The following is a 12,103-nucleotide window of genomic DNA, read 5'->3' on the forward strand; positions in this document are numbered from 1 at the left end:
CATCACATGACTTTGCTAGCCTTGGCAGCCGCTGCTAAAGCTTACTGCCCACCCACACCCTCAAGTCCTTTTTGATAGTAGTTGAAAGTGTTTTAATATTATGCACATTGTACTGTATATTTTGTTCCTAATGGAAGACACAACACTTTTCTCGATTTATCCCCCATTGGACTGCACTGGCACACAGCTGACCCCATTGTCCCAACAAAGATGGATGAAATTTATGATTGTGATGGAGAGTGCCAAAAAGGAGTTGTCCAGGGAAATAAAAAATGTGCTCCCCCAATGGTAGACAAGCTATATTAACCTCCTGCGGTTGCCCACACCTGCGCGTCAATGTTTTTCACTCCCTGGAAAACCTCTTAAAGATTTCAACACCACCGGTTGTGATACAAGTAGGCATGCCTCAAGTGAAGTAAAAGGGGTACTCCGCTCCTAGACATCTTATCCCCTATCCAAAGTATAGGGGATAAGATGTCTGATCACGGGGCTCCCGCCGCTGGGAACCGGGCGATTGCTTAGAGCATTGGGTGCAGATCCGGAGGCTCGTGATGTCACGGTAAGGTCCTGCTCGAGATGTCATGACCTTGCCCTCTCAATGCAAGTCTATGGGAGGGGTGGTGACCACCGTCAGGCCCTCTCCCATAGACTTGCATTGAGGGTGTGTGGCCGTGACGTCAAAAGCGGACCATGACAATTAGAGCCTCCACCCGGCATCGACAGTCATCCGGCACGGAGCAAAGTCTCCTACATGCATCGAATGTCTAGGGTGCCGCAGCCAAGATGAGGGGGGGGGGGGGGCGGGGTCCCCAGCGGCGGGACCCCCGCGATCAGACATCTTATCCCCTAGGGGCGGAGTATCTCTTCAATCACTTTTTGTATGAAGATCAATGTTTTTGTCAATCTACTCATGGACCTGGGAAGGCCAGTCGTATAACCGGTTGTTGTCACCCAATACTAGTAATGATATCTCCTGAGACGCGATTGTGAAGATATCTCAATGATCTCGAAAGAGACATAGAAACATAGAATGTGTTGGCAGATAAGAACCATTTGGCCCATCTAGTCTTCCCAATAATCTGAATCTTATGAATAGTCCCTGGCCCTATCTTATATGAAGGATAGCCTTGTGCTTATCCCATGCATCACGCTCACAGTAATTCTCGTGTTCTACTTGTCACTCACTGCCCTGTTATTGAATTGCACTTACTGTATCCTTAACATTTTAAGAGAAAATATTAAGTTTACCACCTGGATAAAATCTAAGTAGGGAATCTCTGACTGATCTTTTATCAAAAGGATGTTGTTTTGGCAAAAACGTGTTTGTCTTTATAACTGAACATTCCATATCTACTACACGTTTACTAACATTTTGGCTTTTATATGAATTATATATCTGGTCTGTCACCAACGATACAGCAGAGGTAGGTCAAGAAAATCCAATACAGTGCCACCTATTGGAAACGAGTGGTCCTATCAAGGAACAGAATAATTGGCAGAATTGTCCTACCTTCACTCTACATAGTGTTTAACATTAGTGTTGGGCACGAATATTCGCATTTGAAATTTTTATCGCGAATATCGCAAATTCACAAATTCGCTAATATTGTGAATATATTTAAAATTACGAATATTCCTTTTTTTTTCCCTTCCTGCTTCCAGCTTGTGGTCTAAAGAATGCTCCAATACTAGTTACTTCGTGAGACTGTGGAGCGCAAATATTTCGCATATCCCTTCTTTTAGCTTGTGGGCCAATGAGAATGATTCAAATACACTTGTCAGAGGTGATCAACATCCTTAGCAACCACTAGGAAAGTTGCCTGCCCCCTCACTATATAAGATTCTTCCCAGCAGCGTTTTTTTTTTTTTTGCGGTTTCATGTGCGACTATGCGAATATGCAATGAATATGCACATTTGCTATTACGCGATTATGCAACGAATATGCAAATATACAACGAATATAGGACGAATATTCATCCATATATTCACAAAATATCGCAAATTTGAATTTGGATAATGCCGCTCATCACTAGTGAAGACTTACAGAAAACATTTGACCTCTGTCATTGCCAGCAAAGGGGATATAACAAAGTACTGAGATGAACTTTTCTTATTGAGCAAATACTTATTTTCCACCATAATTTGCAAATAAATTCTTAAAAAATCGGATTTTATGGATTTTTTTTCTCATTATGTCTATATCTATGATGAAGATTACAGCCTCTCTCATCTTTTTAAGTGGGAGAACTTGCACAATTGGTGGCTGACTAAATACTTTTCCCCCATTGTATACTGTAGATATAGGTTAGATAGATATAAGATAGATAGATATGAGATAAATACATGTTAAATTGATAGATAGATAGATAGATAGATAGATAGATAGATATGAGATAGATATATAAACACAAAGAATACTGCAGCACTCCAGGGTATACCGTATATACTCGAGTATAAGCCAAGTTTTTCAGCACGATTTTTCGTGCTGAAAACACCCCCCTCGGCTTATACTCGAGTGAACTCTCCACCCGCAGTGGTCTTCAACCTGCGGACCTCCAGAGGTTTCAAAACTACAACTCCCAGCAAGCCCGGGCAGCCATCGGCTGTCCGGGCTTGCTGGGAGTTGTAGTTTTGAAACCTCCGGAGGTCCGCAGGTTGAAGACCACTGCGGCCTTCGACATCATCCAGCCCCCTCTCACCCCCCTTTAGTTCTGTACAGTACTCACCTCCGCTCGGCGCTGGTCCGGTGCTGCAGGACTTTCTGGAGAGGAGGTGGTATAGTGGTTCCGGGCTGCTATCTTCACCGGGGAGGCCTCTTCTAAGCGCTTCGGGCACGGCCCCAGAATAGTCACGTTGCCTTGACAACGACGCAGAGGTACGTTCATTGCCAACGTACTTCTGCGTCATTGTCAAGGCAACGCCTCTATTCCGGGCCGGAAGCGCGGAGAAGAGGCGCCCCAGGTGAAGAGAGCAGCCCGGAACCACTATCCCACCGGACCACCTCCTCTCCGGACAGCCCTGCAGCACCGGACCAGCGCCGAGCGGAGGTGAGTACTGTACAGAACTAAAGGGGGTGAGAGGGGGCTGGATGATGTCGAAGGCCGCAGTGGTCTTCAACCTGCGGACCTCCGGAGGTTTCAAAACTACAACTCCCAGCAAGCCCGGACAGCCGATGGCTGCCCGGGCTTGCTGGGAGTTGTAGTTTGGAAACCTCTGGAGGTCCGCAGGTTGAAGACCACTGAGGGCGGATGATGAGAAGAGGATGATGAAGGGGGGTGTGGGATGATGAAGGGGGGTGGGGATGATGACAAGGGGATGATGAAGGGGTGTGTGTGGGATGATTACAAGGGGATGATGAAGGGGGGTGGGGATGATAACAAGGGGATGATGAAGGGGGGTGGGAATGATGACAAGGGGATGATGAAGGGGGGATGTGTGGGATGATGACAAGGGGATGATGACAGGTGATGATGATGAGGGTCTGGATGGTGACAGGCGGTGATGATTATGAGGATGTTAATGACGGGTCTGGATGATGACAGGGGGGGATGATGTATTTCCCACCCTAGGCTTATACTCGAGTCAATAACTTTTCCTGGGATTTTGGGTTGAAATTAGGGGTCTCGGTTTATACTCGGGTCGGCTTATACTCGAGTATATACGGTAGGTGAAAAAACTGTGAAGGTAGTTTATTCCATCAAGGTTCACAGAGCGCTTGAAAAAGGCTGCATGCCAGCAGCCAAAACGTTGCTCTGTGCACCTTGATGAAATAAACTACCTTCACAGTTTTTTCACCTACACCCTGGAGTGCTGCAGTATTCTTTGTGTTTCTATGCCGTTTGGAGCCCCATGACCGTGGGTCCCCTGCTGATCTGCACCCAACTCTTTATGTCACCCGGTGTGCTGCTACCTTCTGTGTTTTCTAGAAAGATAGATAGATATGAGATAGATAGATATGAGATAGATAGATAGATAGGCCGGGCCGACTGTGCGTGTGCGCAGCGTGACGACCGGAGGTGGAAGGCGATGTCAGACATCTCCAGGGCAACGTGAACTCCCAAGCCTCTTTTTGGAAACCACACACTTCCGGCGCACATGTGCCATTGATTTTTCCTACGCTAGACATTGATTATACAGCGGTGAGTGGTGATTCCCATATAGGCCACAGGTTTTGTTTTTGATTGTTTTTATCTTCATGTGCACTTATGTTCTGAGTATGTAATCAGGACCCTTTTATGATTGTATATGAATAATTTGTTATCCGTGTATTTTTGGGATGATCAATGTACATGTATATAATGGGCACGTGTTTTTGTATGCTATGGATTTGATTATGTATACCGTACTGTGTGTAATTTTTGGAAATCACTATTTGTGTTATAATTGAATTTGTAATGGTTGCCATGATATAATGGGGGATTTGAAACACTTGTATGAGCTTGAGAAAGGCTGGGAGAGCCAGCAGAAACGTTGCTGTATGACATTCACATGATAGAATAAATATTTTTCTTTTTTCACTACATTGGATTTGTGTGCTGCGGATTTATCTGGAAATTGTGAAGTATATGGACCCTTGACCAAGGTATGGTTCTGCGTGCACCCATTCATCTTTGCTCCAAGAGTCCTGCTTTTCTTTGGATTACTTACTAGATAGATAGATAGATATGAGATAGATAGATAGATAGATAGATAGATAGATAGATAAATATGAGATAGATAGATATGAGATAGATAGATAGATAGATATGAGCTAGATAGATATGAGATAGATAGATACAATATAGATAGATAGATGTGAGATAGATAGATAGATAGATACGAGATAGATATGAGATAGATAGATATATATGAGATAGATATGAAATAGATAGATAGATACGATACGATATAGGTAGATAGATAGATCTGAGATAGATACGATAGAGATAGATAGATAAAAACAAAGGATAAGTTGGCCAGCACATGCTGGCCAACTTATCCTTTGTTTGTATTACACATGGCTACCTCCATGTTGGCTCTTGCACCCCACCCACCTCTATCAGGTGTATATAAGGTGACTTGGATGTTTCAGATCCTGCAATGCCTGCTGATCTATTCACACAGAGGCATATTCATAGTGTAGGGTCCGTCCCAATGAGGTCACCTTACCGTGGTGGGACGGTCCAAGCTATTTGGCCGCCAAATTGCAAGCTAAGTATCTCACTATTTCATTACTTCACAATTTTATACTTTCATTTACTGCACCATAGCTGAATAGCTTCTCATGTTGTATGTATATACTCATGTTTTATCTATATCTTTGTGCTAGCTGTGTACTGCTGTATTCTTCCGTTGCTAGATAGATAGATAGATAGATATGATATAGATAGATAGAATAATCCTTCTGACATTTGAAGTTATTGCACTGATGTTTATAAGACCCAGACATGAATTATTAGTAGAACATCCTGTTATGAGGCAAATACATAGAGATAGCGGAGCGGTTGCATTGTCTCCTGTGTGCACAGTAAGCTACGAGATGTAATTACTCACTGTATAAATATAATTTGGGATTTACAGTATGTAATGTATTATGCTTTCAAAGTATCAGATGCAATTTTCTACTGAATAAATATAATTTGCTGTTTACTTTTTTAGTAGCTGTGATCAGAGCTGTCAGTCTGTGCTCTGTATAGTCAAATGGAAAACATCAATTTATCTACAAGATGCACTAAAGGGGTTCACCAGGCCAAGATGTAAGGGGTGGGGGGGGGGGGGCTGAGGATTTTTACTCCGGTGGAAAACATTTTTCTTTTTTTTTTTCTTTAATCATCTGGTGCCAAAAAGTTAAACAGATTTGTAAATTATTTCTGTTTAAAAATGGTACTCCTTCCAGTACTTATCAGCTGCTGTATGCTCCATAGGAAGTTATTTCCTTTTTAAATCTCTTTTCTGTCTGACCACAGCGCTCTCTGCTGACACCTCTGTCCATGTCCGGAACTGTCCAGACCAGGAGAAAATCCCAATAGCAAACCTCTCCTGCTCTGGACAGTTCCTGAGGTTCCAAAGGTGTCACCAGAGAGCACTGTGGTCAGACTGGAAAGAACAACACAACTTCCTTTGGAGCACACAGCAGCTGATAAGTACCGAAAGGCTTAAGATTTTTAATAGAAATAATTTACAAACCTGTTTAAATTTCTGGCACCAGTTGATTTAAAAAAAAAAAAAAATTCCACCGAAGTACCCCTTTAAGGCAAGATGATTGTATATTTCCCTTTAAAGCAGTGTTTCCCAACCAGGGTGCCTCTAGCTGTTGGAAAACTACAACTCCCAGCATGGCCAGACAGCCAAAGGCTGGAAGTTGTTGTTTTCCTACAGCTGGAGGCACCCTGGTTGGAAAACACTGCTTTAAGAGGATGTTGTAATGTGTTGTTTGGAATTGTGTAATTGCTTTTTGTAGAGCATGTATATATACATGAATAATATTTTATTGTTTGGTATTTGGTGCGCCATGTTCTGACTGTGCTTTTTGAGGTCCTCAGGGACTTGGACTGCCAGGCCGTGGTACTTGGCAACTCCATCATACCGGGAGGGGCAATAAAAGTAAGTTGCTTGGTGGCGCCAAGAGTCTGAAGACAGATGGGCCGTGTGTTTTGTCAAGAACTTCAATTGACCAACGTGTTTGTTAGGCTTGTCTATCCATAGCACATCGGTGGTCTGGAGGCCGGAGGGCCCTGTTTATGTTGGGTACATCGGGTGCTGGAGGCCAATGTGGTTTGTTCATCACAGAATGGACACTATGAAATTGTTCCATTTGTTTTTCCGTTATGAACACCCGTTAAAATATGGCTGTTTACGAATGTTTAACGGACCTTTAAAAATCCCATTAAAGTTAATGGGATTTTTAAATGTTCCGTTAGCCTCCGTAATCATCCGTTTGAACTATTGGCCGTTATCTGTGACGGAAAAATAAACGGTACATGCACTATTTCTTCTGTTACTATCTTCCGTCACAAAATAACGTCTATAACTGATTAAAACGGATAATGTAAAAATCCCATAGACTATAACGGGATTTTCTAACGGACGTTTAATGGCTAATTTTCAGGGTTTTCATAACGGAACATCAAACGGATCTTTAAAACGGATGAATTTTATAGTGTGAAAGCAGCCTTATTCATCACTAGAGAGATGGTGGGATGGCGGACAGAGTGTATGTCGAGCAGGGCTGGTGCAAGGATTTTTTCCAACCATAGGCGAAAGCCAATTTTGCCGCCCCTTGACCCTGCCAATTGTCTCCGCCCTTTGACAAGCCCCACCTTACTACTGGGATGGGACACTGTAACAAACCTCTTCCTCATGTAATAGACTTACTAGGATGACACACTGTAACAAGCCGCCTCCTCATGAAATCTTAAGCATCCGAAAAGAAAATAGGGGCACTCACAAGTCTTCTCTTTTCCGGACCTTTATTCAGTGGTTATTAGCAGCAGGGTCGCCAGGCAGATCTTACACCAGTGGTCTGGAGAAGTGCCAGGAGAGGCGCAAAATATCTATTACCATCATGGCTCCTGGTCGTTACTGGTCCGGCGTGGTGTAAGATCGGCCTGGCGTCCCTGCTGCTGATAACCACTGAATAACGGTCCGGAAAAGAGAAAGCTTGTGAGTGCCCCTTCTTTCTTTTAATATGCTAATGAATGGATTTTTTGCACACTCTGGGGGAGAGCACTGCTGTTTTTTTTTAGGACCACATCCACACCACCACACCTCTAGCCCACCTGTACCATATAGTCCTGTGACTGAAAAACATCTGCCTGTGCCGGCATCTATTTCTCTCTGGTTTAGCTCCTCATATAATCTCCTTACTACTGGGGTGACACACTGTAACAAACCTCCTCCTCATGTAATCTCCATACTACTGGGGTGACACACTATAACAAACCCCCTCCTCATGTAATCTCCTTACTACTGGGGTGACACACTGTAACAAACCTCCTCCTCATGTAATCTCCATACTACTGGGGTGACACACTGTAACAAACCTCCTCCTCATGTAATCTCCTTACTACTGGGGTGACACACTGTAAAAAACCTCCTCCTCATGTAATCTCCTTACTACTGGGGTGACACACTGTAACAAACCTCCTCCTCATGTAATCACCTTACTACTGGGGTGACACACTGTAAAAAACCTCCTCCTCATGTAATCACCTTACTACTAGGGTGACACACTGTAGCAAACCTCCTCATGTAATTACCCCACTATTGGGATGACACACTGTAACAAACCTCCTTCTCATGTAATACCCTATTACTGGGGTGACACGGTGGTTCTGGCTGGGCAGGTGCTTCGGGCGAGCGGGTGCTTCGGATTTTAGCTAGACACTAACTTTCTTGCAGCGTGCAGAGCGGCACCCCCCTCAAGAGGGTGTTCTAGGTGGCTGCCTATTTTGCCTATAGGTAGAACCAGCCCAGATGTTGAGGAATAAAGATGAGCGAATCGAAGCTGACAAATCCAAATTCGTTACGAATTTCATGAAAAATTTGATTTGCAACGAATGCGAATATCGCCACGATTCTATCGAGCGAATCACTTCATTAAACTCCATTCAGTGCGGTCCAGGCTCCAGGGCATCTAAAATGGCGGATCCACATGTCAGTACATAGGGTAACGGACGCTCCAAAGGCGGGAGGGCAAGGCGGGAAGGGAAATAAGCAGGATGACCCTGAATCACATACAGGATGCAGCCTGTCATCAGCCAGTCACCCCTGTGATGTCACAGCCTTATATAATCGGCAGCCATATTGCGGCTCATCATATCATTCATTACACTGCATAGAGATAGGACGGACATCGCTGTGTGTGTGTCACACAGAAAAGCATTTTCCAGCAGCGTTTCTCCTAGTAAGTCACATCAGCGTTCTGGTGGACAGAGAGCAGTGCATTTTTCACTGAAAAGGATTTTTACTGCAGACATTAACCTCCCAGTAACTTTCCACAGCATTGTATTACAGAGAGGGGCACATAGCTGTGTGTTTCCTCAGACATTTCAACAAGCTGCCTCAACTTCATAAACCTTAGCAGAGGAGACAGGAAGAATTTTTCAGCGCAATTCTGTGTCTTTGTTCCACAACAAACCATCTGCTGGTTATACTAGTCTGTAGACTGTATAATACCCAGCTGTCTACTCCTAATAGTCTTTGAGAGAGTGACATTTTGGGTTTAGTACACAGTGACTGTGTATTGCTGGTGTTGTGCAAAAATACATTTCTTTAAGCACACTGTAGCACATGTTTCTGCCCTCATAAGGGCATACCACATATGTACATCTAAGTAGTGTACTAGTTTGTACCTATTAATCTGTCAAGGGCCTAGAAACTGAGAAAGTCCAGTCAAAAGTAATCACTGGCTGGTGTTTTACTCCAATACTTTTTTTTTTTTTTAAAGCGTACAGGAGCGCATTTTTCTGCCCTCATAAGTGCGTACCACATACCTACATCTAAGTAGTGTACTATTTTGTACCTGTTAATCTGTCAAGGGCCTACATACTGTGAAAGTCCAGGTAAAAGTACTCACCTGCTGCTGTTCTAGACAAATACTGTTTTAAGCGTAGTGAAGTGTATTGTACTCCCCTCGTTGTTCATCCCATAATCCTGGCGACTGACTAATAATGTGGCTTCCTCAAAGGGCCTCAGCAAATGGCAGGTGTCATGTATGAGCTGCTACTGGTTGACATTGAAGTTACACAGGGGAGTCGCCCTATCCGCTTGGATCATCGAGAAATCGGTGATGGCTTTACTCTGTTCATATAGTCAGTCCCACAAATGGTGGGTGGAATTACAACGTGTGGCAACGTCACAAATCAGACTATGTTTTGGGATACCGTTCTGACGCTGCGGCTAAAGGAGGGTGTGCTTTGTGGTGTATGAGTGGCTGAAGTGCATGCACAGTTTCCTTCTCATTGTCAGGATATCTTGCAGATGGGGGGAATACTTCAGAACTGCTTGACAACCAGATTGAACAAGTGTGCCATGCAGGGCGCATGGCTCAGGCTTCCTTGTCGAAGCACAGACAAGATGTTCTTCCCATTGTCGGTCACCATGGCTCCCATTTCCAGTTTTCGTGGAGTAAGCCATGATTCAATTTCTTGATGAATGACTTTTAGCAGTTCCTCCCTGTGTGACTCTGTTTGCCAAGGTAAACCATGTGAAGAACAGCATGACACCACCATGCCCTGCACACATGTTATGCTGGAGGGGCACTGAGACTTGTCCGTGCAGTGGAGGCTGAGGACATGGTGGAGGAGGAGGAGGCGGAATCACACACTGTCGCAGGACCAATGGGCTGAGAGCGTGGAGGCAGAAGCGGCGTGACCTGTCCAATTTGCTGTTGTGACTGTGCAGGAACCACATTCACCCAGTGGGCCTTAAAGGACATGTATTGTCCCTGACCGTAGTTACAGCTCCACATGTCGGCGCTGCCATTCACTTTGCTACACACTGACAGGCTCAAGGACTGGCCCTCCTTCTGTTCCACAAAATTGTGCAAGGCTGGTACTGCCTTCTTCACAAAGAAATGACGGCTTGGCACTCTCCACCTCAGCTAGGTAAAAGCCATCAGTTCTCTGAAAGTCCACAACTTGATAAAGGGAGGGACTATAGCACCAGAAACATGGACAAGAGCGTATTCAGCTTCTGAACGATTGGATGAGTGTGCGCATACTGGTGTCTCTTGGACATGGCTTCGCAGATGGATTGTTGGCGGAATGGCTGACTAAATGTGGGAGGAGCAGGAGCATCTGGAGTGACAGAAGGAGGGTATGACACACAGCTCCCTTCGGCTGAGGTGGTGGAGCCCTGGCTGGCTGAAACAGGGAGCCGCATGCCATTGGGTGATGCAGCAGGCTGGACCACCACATTGGAGCGACAGTTCTAACAGGCCGCTTTATGGGGATGCTGCATATGTTGATGCAGGGCCATGGTGCCTACATTGGGACCCTGGCCACGCTTCATCCTCCGGATGCTTGATGAAAAACTGCCACACCGCCTACTAGCTGATTTTCCCACCAACAGTCCGCACTGATTGATAGCTACTGCCGCCAACTCCAGGAACCCCTGTTCCCCAACCTCCTGGGAAGGTAGGCAGCCGTGAAGAAGGTGGTCTACCCCTGGGCAATTTTGGCTCCAGACTTTCCACTTCTGCCACCATGCTGACTGCCAACCATGCTACCACCTTGCTGGCTCAGCTGCTACCTCACGGGCAACCTGCAACCCTCTTCGTATGATGAAGCCACTTCTGCATCCTGTTCCCAAGTGAGATAGGCTTCATCATCATCATCGAGTTGTGTCTGCACATCACTGATGCCCTCCTCAGGTTCCTCAAAAGTGTCTGCTTCAGGAGCCTGAACGCTCGCAACACCACCTCCGACGTCACTCTCCTCATCACTACTTGCCCGCCTAGTGGAGGAAGCGGCCAATGTATCCTCCACTTCTTGGCTGGGCAGTAGTAGCTGCTGACTGTCCTCTAGATCATCCTCACTAAATAGTGGAGCTAAACCCACAGCATAAGATACTTCTGTGGGGAAGGGAAAAGCATAGGACAGAGGCAATGGGAGGACAGGGACTGCTCCCGGGCCATGCCAACTGAGGGTTGTGTCTGAGGAACCCACCAACTGTTGACTGGGGGTATCAGATGTCACTTGTGATGAAGTGGATGACTATGTTGACCAAGCGATGACGGCAGATGAGTTGCTGGTCGAGACACGACCTCTAGCTGAAACCGGGAGATCAGGCCACTCGCCCCTAGTCTGCTGTAACCTTTCCCTGAGGAATTTAGGCCTTTGCCGCTCCTCTGTGCACATCCTGGCACTTCTCTGCCTGACATCTATGTGCATATTCTAGGGGAGTACAATACACTCCACTACACTTAAAACAGTATTTGTCTACAACACCAGCAGATGAGTACTTTTGGCTGGCCTTTCACAGTATCTAGGCCCTTGAGATTTTAACAGGAACAAAATAGTACACCACTTAAATGTACGCATGTGGTATGCACTTATGAGGGGAGGACAATGCGCTCCAGTACACTTAAAACAGTATTTGTCTACAACACCAGCAGGTGTG

The 12,103-nt window shown here is 45.2% G+C and overlaps 1 long non-coding RNA gene across 1 annotated transcript in view; it reads right to left on the reverse strand.

Annotated features, from left to right (window-relative positions):
- Positions 1 to 12,103, reverse strand: part of LOC130274458 (uncharacterized) — a 39,476-nt gene that overhangs the window by 10,007 nt on the left and 17,366 nt on the right. The gene's annotated exons all lie outside the window — the stretch shown is intronic.

This window comes from Hyla sarda, chromosome 5, assembly GCF_029499605.1.
Source record: "Hyla sarda isolate aHylSar1 chromosome 5, aHylSar1.hap1, whole genome shotgun sequence".
NCBI lineage: Eukaryota > Metazoa > Chordata > Amphibia > Anura > Hylidae > Hyla > Hyla sarda.